At 38.3% G+C, this 14860-nt stretch overlaps 1 long non-coding RNA gene across 1 annotated transcript in view; it reads left to right on the top strand.

The window, feature by feature from the left end:
• Positions 1–14860, top strand: part of LOC145439340 (uncharacterized) — a 92896-nt gene that overhangs the window by 24511 nt on the left and 53525 nt on the right. The gene's annotated exons all lie outside the window — the stretch shown is intronic.

Below are 14860 nucleotides of genomic sequence, written 5' to 3'. Positions count from 1 at the left end.
GTTTCACACCTATAGAATCAATACAATCTAGCTTAATGAGAATCGGGAATCGTAAGTATGCACATACAATCGTTGTATTTATTACTGGGGAAATCAAACGCCTAACAAAAACACGCAACTTACCATTTGGCCAACTCTAGCATTACCAAAAAATCTAGATATTGTTGATTGAAAATCCTTGAGTCCCAAATGTTATAGTACCGCATCCGAATCCATTCGCGGGATGTACTAAAGGTAAATCCAAATAATCCAGAATGAAATATTTGGACTCTGACATAATCTGAATTGAAATAGATTAACAAACATAACTACCAACTTTCACCCAGTCACATTTCGAAATTATATGCATATTGATTTGAAACAAGTAATGAAATATTACAACTATATTCGCGATCGAACTTTTCGTTTGGCAAAGATAGTTTCAGAAATACTATCACTATGACATCTCAACATTTTAACATCTTGCCATACACAAAAGAGTAAAATACAAAAATCTTGTCAAGTCAACCCGTTTGTAACTTACCCAACCAACTCAACAGTATCCTTATGAAAAGTAGACAAGACTACGCGAGTAATCACCACAATCCAAAATCCATAACAAGTTCGGTTGTATTCATAGTCCGCCAACTCGTATTTTTTTTTTATTCAACTGTAAAAGTCGTTACTATTCTGTAACCTGAAGTAATTACTACTCGGTGTGCACAGCTTGAGATTAACATATGTTTTGAGTATATGATATTTGAATGTCTGACCAACGTAGTTAATAATTCATTTCTTACGATCAAACGCCGGTGTTACATTGAAAGTTATCATACTGCAAACATAGGGATTGACACAGTGATTTGCCATATGACGTATATTTTGTAATGCTCGACCATGACTTGATTATTAAATTATTCACGGTAATTAGACTTGGTGTTTTGGTAAAGGTTATTATGACAGCAACAAACTTTTCACTATCATGATTATTAAAACATCAATTTGTAAAGCCAGACTTACATGTGCGAAATGTTCTTGATTCGGATATTATTCCGGATTGGTACAAAACAATCGTTGTATTGCAGACAACCGAAAATACTTTAAAAATGCAATCGTTCACAATAATTAGGACTAAAGATGAAACAACAATATCGGTATAATTACATTCAACAACCAGTACAATTATTAAAATCCATCGTTTGCGATAACCGGTGCTAAAGATGTAATAATTCCATTATTCATACATTGAACACCCGATACAAAATGCTTTATTATCGCAATTCGTAACGAGTAATTGAAACGACTACGTGTGGAGTTAGTATATCACAATATCGTTACTATTGAATCCAACGATTGATACGATTTATTGGTGGAATTTGCGACAGCGAATTGAAACATCCATACCTTACAGAGTGTGAAATATCACTTTTGGTATCGAGTACCAGTAGAAGCGGGTGAACAATACTTGATTCGTGACTCGTCGTTGTACTTGCTGAATGTAAAAAATTACAAGGTTACACTCTAAGACCTTGATCAGCACAAGAGCAATTTGGAATATCATTACTGACTGCAGCCTATTCTACTAGACAAAACTCACGACAATAATAGAATCAAAATATGTGCTACACTGAAATCTACAAAATGTGTTTGTATTGTTGTTAGTGATCATACATTATCATTTGAATCTTCTAAAGTAATTGTAATCATAAAACCAAACTACTGAAAGTCATTACCAACACAAAAACAGTTTGCATGATATTCACCAAACACATCCTTACTCAGTATGCATAAATTATTTGTAGAGTGCATACCATCAAAGAAATCTGGAACACGACCAACACCGAAAATGATAAATGCGTTTCGCGTTACTATTGACACAAGTTCATTTCTATCAAGCGAAATAAACGCCATCACAAAACTCAGAGCATGCAAAGGTCTTGATTGATGTGAATTTCGATTTGTGTCTTATGATACCAGCAAGCATTTTAGAAATATTATGATTCGTTAAACCAAAGTCGTACGCCCGATTAATAGTTGATTGGAAACTTGATCACGTACCTCAATCATTACAGAAGGGTATAACACCATTGTCCGACAATCTTTTGCAAAAAGGATCGAAACCAAGTCACTCAAAGTCGTTGCCGTCACATAAACAATTTGTACGACGTCTGATAAATGTATCCTATAGTTAGGTGTACTAGAAATATTTGTAAAACACACTCCGGTAAAGAAATCGACGAAAAGATATCCTACACCTAGATCTGGTAAAACTATTTTGCACTTTTTGTTCGTTGGTATAGTATCCATTTGAATTTTTCCATTTCCTCTCGTCAAAGTAGATGTAATCATAGTCACGAAAGAACTTACTAGGACGTGCTTGAATTCTAGACATAGTTCTGATTTACCCGACACAAGACCCAAGGGCAACCCTAGTTTCAACCGAGCACACATATCCAAAATATCACACACTTCGCTATTCCTAAAGCACAAACACCCGATACAAAATATTACTTGTTGTGTTTTTGGGGTCTCATCTTCACAATATCACACACAATACGAACGATGGGTATGTGAAACATGGCGTCGACTTGAATCACACCAACCTGGAAGATTATTTACTCACTTTTTACATAACGGAAATTGATCAACATCACGTCATCGGTGTGTATCGGTTTTTCTAGATACAAACTATATGCTAGTGTAGCGGAAAATAATTTAGTGTAAGAAAAACAATTTTCACTCTCTTGACTCATGAAAACAACAGACGAGTCTTCCTTCAATATTTTTTTTGTGTCAACTAGTTGCTTTGTATGATACGATCGATATCCCCGCGACTTTTTCAGATCGCAATATGAAAGATATTTACATCACACAAAATATTACTCCACTCGATATCCCCATACTATACTAAACCGCGGAATGATTAGCCAGACTCTACAAAGTGTTTTGATATCGTTTTTACACGAAAGGTTACGTATGTAAATATTCAAATAATCCAAAACGAAACTATGGTACTTACAGAAATATCATATAGTTGTTGTAACAAAGTTGTATGAATATACTATTGAATTGCATACTAAAGTTTTGTACCTTCAAGAACCTCTTCAAAGTTGTATGTGTACAATGTTTATCGTGAGTCCTACACATTCATGATACCCGTCCGAGTTTGACTTTTAGAAAATATTATGCCGACATACTGATGTCTTTCAAAAACCAAATCATGGTCACTACTTGGGAGTTCTATCAATGTCATGACAGTAATCTATAGTTACTTCCACCAAAGAGTATGTATTCGACTTACGTTCCACAAATCTAACGCACAAAACAATTTACTTTACTAACGAGAAGCGCCGAGCCTACCATCAAAACAACTAGAAGGTGGAACTATATTAAAAACGTCGCTAGCCTTTGTGCACCAGCTGTAAATCACACAAGTAACAAGTTTCAAGATTCTGGTTATTGAAAAAGCGTTAAAGTGTTTCTCCTGCGCCAAGTCGTTATGTTGACGAAAGCGTATATTGTAATATCATGATCGATTTGCATTCGTTGGTCACAAACTGTCACTACTCTAAATAATTCTTTTTCACTCAAACACAAACGCATACTTGTCACCATTCGTTTTCATCAAGTACGAGTTCAAGAAACTTACCACGACATGAATTTTTATTTTTATGTTGTGTAAATAGGTAATAATTAATTCAAGTAACACTATATCAACATTATCGAGTTGTGGTAATAGATTTACATGTGGTCTTGTGGTTTTCATCGGGACATACAGCACGAACTAACTGTAGACTCCTCTCTGTTGTACAGCTACTTGGTAATCGAAATGCATTAACATGTAAACAACGATCTTGTTTCGTCATACCAAAAATATGTTCACTGTCGCGATACTCCGCACAAGACGTGCATAGCCTTTTCACACTCGTAATAGTATACCAACGTCAAGCGATAACGTTTAACAAGACCAACGACACTGAACCCACGACGTTTACCTATGTAAAATTACCACTTTCACTTGCCAATCCATCGTTTACCTGACTAAACATATTATTTTCCTTTGGAGATCTGATGTTTACCCAGAGTAAGAAACCTTTTTCACTTGGAAATCTATTTTTCCTTGGCTAACAAACCTTTTTTCACTTGTAAATATGTTTTTTCCTTGGCTAACAAACCTTTTTTCACTTGGAAATCTATTTTTTCTCTGGTTAACAAACCTTTTTCCCCGGGTAACAAACCTTTTTCCCTGAGCAACAAGCCATTTTCACTTGGTGGTCCGTCGTTTACCTGAGTAAAAATATCATTTTCCTTTGGGGATCTGGCGTTTACCCGGTGTAACAATACATTTTCGCTTGGAAAAATACTTTTACCTAGAGTAACTAATCATTTTCTCCTGGGTAACAATCCCTTTTCGTCTGGAAACTATCATTTAACTGAGTACCAATACCGTTTTCACTTGGAAATACATTTTTTCCCTGGGTAACAATACCATTTTCGTTTTGAAAACTGACAACCACACCGGTCAATTTGATATTTTTGTATATTGTTACAACGAACAGTGACGGAAATATACACAGACTACCGGTTTCAGAGTACACCCCATCGGTCGTATTACGTCAATATCATCGGTTAACCACATACAATATACTCTTGTACACCGAAATGCACGCTTTGGAAAATTGGACAATAGGCTGCGATAGTTCTGTGATGTCCGGGTTCGTGCTTTAGATTTTCCAGAGTCAAAATGTCTGAATAAAACACCTCCTCGACGACGGTTGGTATGTGGATAACGGTGTTCGGAAAACGGTTGGATTTATGTCGCCCATCGCGATAACAATTCCTGGTCGAGTTTTCCTCCGGCATGCTTGCTATATTGTGTCTTTATTGGTCAATGTATGTCTCGACATTCAGTTTGAAATCGGAAATGATAAAGTATGTAACCGGATCCGGATATCAACTCTGAATCGATAAACCAATGAACAATATTCAAAGTAAACATGTCACACCCTGTGTTTCCACGAAAAAATACCATCCAGACATACGTCGCGCTTGTTTGCCCACATCAGTATACGCGCAAATGGAGGTGTGTGACATTGCATGCAATGTGTTGGTATACAAACATCGATCCACAGACATTATCATAGCCGGTAGTTTTGATGTAGATCGAATGTCACCCGATAACAATACCAATAAGCCACATTGCAATGACTCTGAGTCCGTCTGAGCATGACATACAGACACACAAACATGGAACCGTAACATGGGTTATTCGCACGACGGTGAAAGTGAACTGCACAGAATTTACCAATAGAGCGTTCACAGACATTCACCGTGTACAATCATATAACCAGATTTTTGCTGGATATGTACGAAACCGATAAATCGATACATTTCTGTTCCTTCGACGTCAATAATACAAGCGTCGTTCCAATGCATCGCTCGAATGTAAGGTTCTTCAGGTGTAAAACCTATGTCAAATAAGACCAAAGTGTGCCTTCTGTGTTTTATTATTTCCACCGATGCATCTTGCCTGTGTCGTAACACTATGGTGCAGGGACTCGAAAAACGGTACTTTGTAAAACGGATTGACATGACCAACTGAAACGAAATCGATAGCCTTGTGGTGATGATAGTTTCAAAATGTTACCGATCTCTTGTGGCGATGACCGTTTCGAAATGGCACCGGGCGAAATGGACCCTTACGATGATGTGTTTTTTGATTGCGTGTGAAATCACGAGGTAGTGTTCTATTGTGGTGTACGATTGCAGTCTTCACAGAGACACACCTTATTGGATCACAGTATCAGTCCGAGATTTGCACGATATTTATCTGGAGTCGTTATGTGGGAGTAGCGACATCCATGCATCGTGACTGAAAGACTGATCGCAATCATTTCGAGCACCGTACTTCGATAGTTCACATTGGTCAAACGCTGCAGTCTCAGCAGAAAACTTCGGTGTCGACAACACGACGGATATCGACCGATGTATCCAATTGGTCTGGTGATCTGTCCGGAGATAGGGTCATGACTATCTTGCAATGTAACAACACGATAACACCATCGAGTAAATCAGCGAACGGTGTCGAAATATCGATGTAATAGCGCGGACTCAGAGTCATTGCAATGTGGCTTATTGATATTGTTATCGGGTGACATTCGATCTACATCAAAACTACCGGCTATGATAATGTCTGTGGATCGATGTTTGTATACCAACACATTGCATGCAATGTCACACACCTCCATTTGCGCGTATACTGATGTGGGCAAACAAGCGCGACGTATGTCTGGATGGTATTTTTTCGTGGAAACACAGGGTGTGACATGTTTACTTTGAATATTGTTCATTGGTTTATCGATTCAGAGTTGATATCCGGATCCGGTTACATACTTTATCATTTCCGATTTCAAACTGAATGTCGAGACATACATTGACCAATAAAGACACAATATAGCAAGCATGCCGGAGGAAAACTCGACCAGGAATTGTTATCGCGATGGGCGACATAAATCCAACCGTTTTCCGAACACCGTTATCCACATACCAACCGTCGTCGAGGAGGTGTTTTATTCAGACATTTTGACTCTGGAAAATCTAAAGCACGAACCCGGACATCACAGAACTATCGCAGCCTATTGTCCAATTTTCCAAAGCGTGCATTTCGGTGTACAAGAGTATATTGTATGTGGTTAACCGATGATATTGACGTAATACGACCGATGGGGTGTACTCTGAAACCGGTAGTCTGTGTATATTTCCGTCACTGTTCGTTGTAACAATATACAAAAATATCAAATTGACCGGTGTGGTTGTCAGTTTTCAAAACGAAAATGGTATTGTTACCCAGGGAAAAAATGTATTTCCAAGTGAAAACGGTATTGGTACTCAGTTAAATGATAGTTTCCAGACGAAAAGGGATTGTTACCCAGGAGAAAATGATTAGTTACTCTAGGTAAAAGTATTTTTCCAAGCGAAAATGTATTGTTACACCGGGTAAACGCCAGATCCCCAAAGGAAAATGATATTTTTACTCAGGTAAACGACGGACCACCAAGTGAAAATGGCTTGTTGCTCAGGGAAAAAGGTTTGTTACCCGGGGAAAAAGGTTTGTTAACCAGAGAAAAAATAGATTTCCAAGTGAAAAAAGGTTTGTTAGCCAAGGAAAAAACATATTTACAAGTGAAAAAAGGTTTGTTAGCCAAGGAAAAATAGATTTCCAAGTGAAAAAGGTTTCTTACTCTGGGTAAACATCAGATCTCCAAAGGAAAATAATATGTTTAGTCAGGTAAACGATGGATTGGCAAGTGAAAGTGGTAATTTTACATAGGTAAACGTCGTGGGTTCAGTGTCGTTGGTCTTGTTAAACGTTATCGCTTGACGTTGGTATACTATTACGAGTGTGAAAAGGCTATGCACGTCTTGTGCGGAGTATCGCGACAGTGAACATATTTTTGGTATGACGAAACAAGATCGTTGTTTACATGTTAATGCATTTCGATTACCAAGTAGCTGTACAACAGAGAGGAGTCTACAGTTAGTTCGTGCTGTATGTCCCGATGAAAACCACAAGACCACATGTAAATCTATTACCACAACTCGATAATGTTGATATAGTGTTACTTGAATTAATTATTACCTATTTACACAACATAAAAATAAAAATTCATGTCGTGGTAAGTTTCTTGAACTCGTACTTGATGAAAACGAATGGTGACAAGTATGCGTTTGTGTTTGAGTGAAAAAGAATTATTTAGAGTAGTGACAGTTTGTGACCAACGAATGCAAATCGATCATGATATTACAATATACGCTTTCGTCAACATAACGACTTGGCGCAGGAGAAACACTTTAACGCTTTTTCAATAACCAGAATCTTGAAACTTGTTACTTGTGTGATTTACAGCTGGTGCACAAAGGCTAGCGACGTTTTTAATATAGTTCCACCTTCTAGTTGTTTTGATGGTAGGCTCGGCGCTTCTCGTTAGTAAAGTAAATTGTTTTGTGCGTTAGATTTGTGGAACGTAAGTCGAATACATACTCTTTGGTGGAAGTAACTATAGATTACTGTCATGACATTGATAGAACTCCCAAGTAGTGACCATGATTTGGTTTTTGAAAGACATCAGTATGTCGGCATAATATTTTCTAAAAGTCAAACTCGGACGGGTATCATGAATGTGTAGGACTCACGATAAACATTGTACACATACAACTTTGAAGAGGTTCTTGAAGGTACAAAACTTTAGTATGCAATTCAATAGTATATTCATACAACTTTGTTACAACAACTATATGATATTTCTGTAAGTACCATAGTTTCGTTTTGGATTATTTGAATATTTACATACGTAACCTTTCGTGTAAAAACGATATCAAAACACTTTGTAGAGTCTGGCTAATCATTCCGCGGTTTAGTATAGTATGGGGATATCGAGTGGAGTAATATTTTGTGTGATGTAAATATCTTTCATATTGCGATCTGAAAAAGTCGCGGGGATATCGATCGTATCATACAAAGCAACTAGTTGACACAAAAAAAATATTGAAGGAAGACTCGTCTGTTGTTTTCATGAGTCAAGAGAGTGAAAATTGTTTTTCTTACACTAAATTATTTTCCGCTACACTAGCATATAGTTTGTATCTAGAAAAACCGATACACACCGATGACGTGATGTTGATCAATTTCCGTTATGTAAAAAGTGAGTAAATAATCTTCCAGGTTGGTGTGATTCAAGTCGACGCCATGTTTCACATACCCATCGTTCGTATTGTGTGTGATATTGTGAAGATGAGACCCCAAAAACACAACAAGTAATATTTTGTATCGGGTGTTTGTGCTTTAGGAATAGCGAAGTGTGTGATATTTTGGATATGTGTGCTCGGTTGAAACTAGGGTTGCCCTTGGGTCTTGTGTCGGGTAAATCAGAACTATGTCTAGAATTCAAGCACGTCCTAGTAAGTTCTTTCGTGACTATGATTACATCTACTTTGACGAGAGGAAATGGAAAAATTCAAATGGATACTATACCAACGAACAAATAGTGCAAAATAGTTTTACCAGATCTAGGTGTAGGATATCTTTTCGTCGATTTCTTTACCGGAGTGTGTTTTACAAATATTTCTAGTACACCTAACTATAGGATACATTTATCAGACGTCGTACAAATTGTTTATGTGACGGCAACGACTTTGAGTGACTTGGTTTCGATCCTTTTTGCAAAAGATTGTCGGACAATGGTGTTATACCCTTCTGTAATGATTGAGGTACGTGATCAAGTTTCCAATCAACTATTAATCGGGCGTACGACTTTGGTTTAACGAATCATAATATTTCTAAAATGCTTGCTGGTATCATAAGACACAAATCGAAATTCACATCAATCAAGACCTTTGCATGCTCTGAGTTTTGTGATGGCGTTTATTTCGCTTGATAGAAATGAACTTGTGTCAATAGTAACGCGAAACGCATTTATCATTTTCGGTGTTGGTCGTGTTCCAGATTTCTTTGATGGTATGCACTCTACAAATAATTTATGCATACTGAGTAAGGATGTGTTTGGTGAATATCATGCAAACTGTTTTTGTGTTGGTAATGACTTTCAGTAGTTTGGTTTTATGATTACAATTACTTTAGAAGATTCAAATGATAATGTATGATCACTAACAACAATACAAACACATTTTGTAGATTTCAGTGTAGCACATATTTTGATTCTATTATTGTCGTGAGTTTTGTCTAGTAGAATAGGCTGCAGTCAGTAATGATATTCCAAATTGCTCTTGTGCTGATCAAGGTCTTAGAGTGTAACCTTGTAATTTTTTACATTCAGCAAGTACAACGACGAGTCACGAATCAAGTATTGTTCACCCGCTTCTACTGGTACTCGATACCAAAAGTGATATTTCACACTCTGTAAGGTATGGATGTTTCAATTCGCTGTCGCAAATTCCACCAATAAATCGTATCAATCGTTGGATTCAATAGTAACGATATTGTGATATACTAACTCCACACGTAGTCGTTTCAATTACTCGTTACGAATTGCGATAATAAAGCATTTTGTATCGGGTGTTCAATGTATGAATAATGGAATTATTACATCTTTAGCACCGGTTATCGCAAACGATGGATTTTAATAATTGTACTGGTTGTTGAATGTAATTATACCGATATTGTTGTTTCATCTTTAGTCCTAATTATTGTGAACGATTGCATTTTTAAAGTATTTTCGGTTGTCTGCAATACAACGATTGTTTTGTACCAATCCGGAATAATATCCGAATCAAGAACATTTCGCACATGTAAGTCTGGCTTTACAAATTGATGTTTTAATAATCATGATAGTGAAAAGTTTGTTGCTGTCATAATAACCTTTACCAAAACACCAAGTCTAATTACCGTGAATAATTTAATAATCAAGTCATGGTCGAGCATTACAAAATATACGTCATATGGCAAATCACTGTGTCAATCCCTATGTTTGCAGTATGATAACTTTCAATGTAACACCGGCGTTTGATCGTAAGAAATGAATTATTAACTACGTTGGTCAGACATTCAAATATCATATACTCAAAACATATGTTAATCTCAAGCTGTGCACACCGAGTAGTAATTACTTCAGGTTACAGAATAGTAACGACTTTTACAGTTGAATAAAAAAAAAATACGAGTTGGCGGACTATGAATACAACCGAACTTGTTATGGATTTTGGATTGTGGTGATTACTCGCGTAGTCTTGTCTACTTTTCATAAGGATACTGTTGAGTTGGTTGGGTAAGTTACAAACGGGTTGACTTGACAAGATTTTTGTATTTTACTCTTTTGTGTATGGCAAGATGTTAAAATGTTGAGATGTCATAGTGATAGTATTTCTGAAACTATCTTTGCCAAACGAAAAGTTCGATCGCGAATATAGTTGTAATATTTCATTACTTGTTTCAAATCAATATGCATATAATTTCGAAATGTGACTGGGTGAAAGTTGGTAGTTATGTTTGTTAATCTATTTCAATTCAGATTATGTCAGAGTCCAAATATTTCATTCTGGATTATTTGGATTTACCTTTAGTACATCCCGCGAATGGATTCGGATGCGGTACTATAACATTTGGGACTCAAGGATTTTCAATCAACAATATCTAGATTTTTTGGTAATGCTAGAGTTGGCCAAATGGTAAGTTGCGTGTTTTTGTTAGGCGTTTGATTTCCCCAGTAATAAATACAACGATTGTATGTGCATACTTACGATTCCCGATTCTCATTAAGCTAGATTGTATTGATTCTATAGGTGTGAAACAGCAGCGCGGAATGTGCGAATAATCCGATGCGACTGAAGTTGGAGTCAGCAATATTCAGGTTACGTTCGAATCAACTGATCACGGTAAATGGATTTCTCAAAGGCTTAGAGTTGTACCGGATCAACACATTCAAATACGAATCAACTTGGTTTGTGTAGTGAGTTTCATTTCAAGCTGACAAATTGACACATTGATTGAATATTCTCATGATTCGCCTCACGCAACCGAAGTCAACGCGAAACATATAGCGATCGCGGAAAGTATCAAATCTTGGATATTCCAGTCACCGTCTGCGCCGGTTCTGTTATTCGGTGCTTATTACTTAATAGGTAATATTCTTATTATATCAGACTCGTGAAATCCAGTTCTGTACCAAACTACCAACATATTACATTGTAGCGATTGGGATGTATGTAGCCACAAGTCACGAGAGAGGGTTATGTCTTATAGGTGTTATCTTGTGAGCGATCGTAGGATTTTAGAATTATTTCGCACCTTTTTTGAATAAGCGTACACTTCACAAAGGATTAGGGTTAGAGTAGAAATAAGTGACAATTTGTCGCTATTCAAGTTACCAACACTGGCGATCTGTTATTCGTCACTTATTAAATCTTACGAGCGAAATCAAGTTCTGTGACAAACTGCTTACGAAAATTTCACCGCGTGAGCGATCGATATGTCTGTAACACGAAGCCGCGAAAGATGGTTATGTCTTAGGTATTATCTTGTCAGCGATCGCGGGATTTTACCAATATTTCACACCTATTTGGAGTGTTAGCAAGTGAACGCGGCTATTGTTGGTATTGGAATCACCGTCTACGCCGGTTCTGTGACAAAATATTACTTGTGCGTGATTCCTGCCTCTGTAACACCAAACCACGAGAGATGTCTGTCTGATGTGTTATCTTGTGAGCACTCATAGGATATTACAAATATTTCACACCTATTTGAAGTGTTAATTTGTGTCCGTTGGTATTGTTGATATTCGAATCACCGTCTACGCCGGTTCTGTGACAAACCAATTACCAAAACATTACCATGCGGCTGACTATTTCACACCTTTTACTGAAATTACGACATGTCAACGCAGCCTATACCTGAGAGTACGACATGCCAACAACGAAGCCGCGTGCGACCGATCCCTATACTGAAAAGGGTTACCGTGCGACCACAAGACACAATAGCCGCTTGCCACCCCCGCCATAAGACAAAAAAGCCGCTTGCCACCCCGGGTTTCCCAGCCGCTTGCGACCCCCGCCGTAAGAAATAAGAGCCGCTTGCCACCTCCGCCATAAGACGCAATAGCCGCTCGCCACCCCCGCCATAAGACGCAATAGCCGCTCGCCACCCCCGCCATAAGAAATAAGAGCCGCTCGCCACCCCCGGTTTCCCAGCCGCTCGCCACCCCGCCCATAAGAAACAATGGCCCGTCACGAGCGATCATACCTACTACTCAGAAGAGGTTTCATCGATACTTGAGACTTTTATTCCAGTGATCCTGCTTGAGTTAATAACTGCATCAGATTTATACAATGTGGACATCTGTAACTTAGTATTGACAGATTCCAGTCCTAAGGTTTCCTTTAGATCATCAATGATGAAAGTCCGATTACTTTGACCATCTAGTGCACAATAACATTTGACCTTCTTGGAAGGATTGGCAGCAGTACTCACATATACCGGAACGATCATAGAATTTTGCTTACCTTCCTTCTGTCCTTCCTTGGAGCACACTTGCGTACATTTCGAGTCCACCTCATCAGGTTTAACATGCAGAGATGTCAAATGCCTCCTTTTGCATATCCTGCAAGTTATTCTTGCTGTACAGTCCTTGGCCATGTGGTCTTGCGATGAGCCACAACCAAAACATAGTCCTCGTTTCATGATAAATTCCCGTTTGTCGATATGGGATAGCTTTCCAAAGCCTTCACAATCATCAATGTGATGTGGTTCTTCACAAAAGTAACACTTTGTCCTTGTAACACTCGTGTCGTCCTGACATTCTGTCGAGAACGATGTGACCTTAAATTTTCCCTTGTAAGAGTCTCTATTGCTCACTACTTCAGGAGTGCCAATTTTTCCTTTGTCATTTGGCGAATCCAGATCATCCAATTCTGGAATATTCATCTTTTCGGCACAGACATCGACAAATCCTGCCACTTCTTTCAATGGTGGATATGACGCCTCACCATATTTACTTCGCCATTTGTAAACTTCATCCCGCCATTTACCTCTCAGAAATTGCGGTAGTTTTCCAATGATTTTATTACTTTCAATAGCATAGTTCAAAACACCAAGAGCAGGTATTTTCTGCTCAGCTGCTGCGATTTGATCCAAAAAATCTGCAAATTTTCTCAGACCAATCCCATCTTTGACATTGATTTTTGGCCAAGAAGATAGTCGATTCAAAAATGCATTCCCAACTACATTGTCGTTGCCGTATCTATTTTTCAATCTCTTACGTGCCTTTTCATAGGCATCTCTACTCTGCAAGAGCAGTAAACCTTTTATCATTTCCTTAGGCTCACCAGATAGATGTGACTCTAGATAGTTCAAGAGCTCATGCACATTGCATGTCTTCGACTGAATCAATGCATCAAACGAAGTTTCCCAGGCTAAATATTCAAGAATATTGCCATCAAAAACACCAACCTTAATTTCTGGTAGACCACACGATCGCGCCAACATGGCATTCGAAACAGCCAATTCCTTCAAAACCTGATCCAGGTTTGCATTACCATGATATATCCCATGAGCACCATCGTTATTAGGTGCTCTATCCATTACATTTTCGGTGTTATCCAGTACACTACTCGGTGTCGACTTCCGCCCTCTATCAATTAGCCTTTGCAAGTCTCGTTGATTCTGAGCCGATAGGTCTTTCATCTTCTGCTCGTTGTCTCGTTGATTCTGAGCCGATAGGTCCTTCATCTTCTGCTCGTTGTCCCGTTTCATTTGTTCAACCAGCAGAGCAGTCTCTCTTTCGGGAGAGTTCGAATCTTCTAATACAGCGAACCTATTCCGTCTTGGAGTGGGCTCAGAGAACTTAGCCTTCACTTCGCCGTTGTATTCGTCCAGATAATCCTTTGCTTCGTAGCCAGTCTCTTCTACACGACCTTGTATATCCTTGAATGAACAAGAAATTGCATTCGATTCCTCTGGCCTAAGACGAGGCTCAAGATCACTCCAAAAATCTTGCAGTAGAGCAAACTTCTTCTGCATATCTAAATATGTTTTTAAAACATATTCCCGATCGTCCCGCGACTCTAGCAGGTCATTCAAACATCTGCACTGTCGCAATACCTCTTTGACATGGAAGTCAAACTCTTGCTTCATGTTTTCAATAACTGCGGAGGTTCCTCTAGTTCTCCTGTCCGATATCACGGTTTGGCCACGCTTGTAATCCTCATGCATAATTCTATTAGGATCCGAATCTACGTTATCTTCACCCACCAAAGTAGAATTACTTGAATTAACACCTTTGCGGCCGTCACCAGAAGCCTTCGCCGACTTCTTCCTATTTCTGCCAGGAGTCATTATGAAACCAGAGTACACCAACTTACTGTTTTCTCCAAC

Source organism: Botryllus schlosseri, chromosome 5 (genome assembly GCF_051294905.1).
Source record: "Botryllus schlosseri isolate E-star chromosome 5, Bs_hap1, whole genome shotgun sequence".
In the NCBI taxonomy this organism is placed as follows: Eukaryota; Metazoa; Chordata; class Ascidiacea; order Stolidobranchia; family Styelidae; genus Botryllus; species Botryllus schlosseri.
Note: the sequence above shows the minus strand (reverse complement) of the source record. Positions and strands in the feature narration are given on the sequence as shown.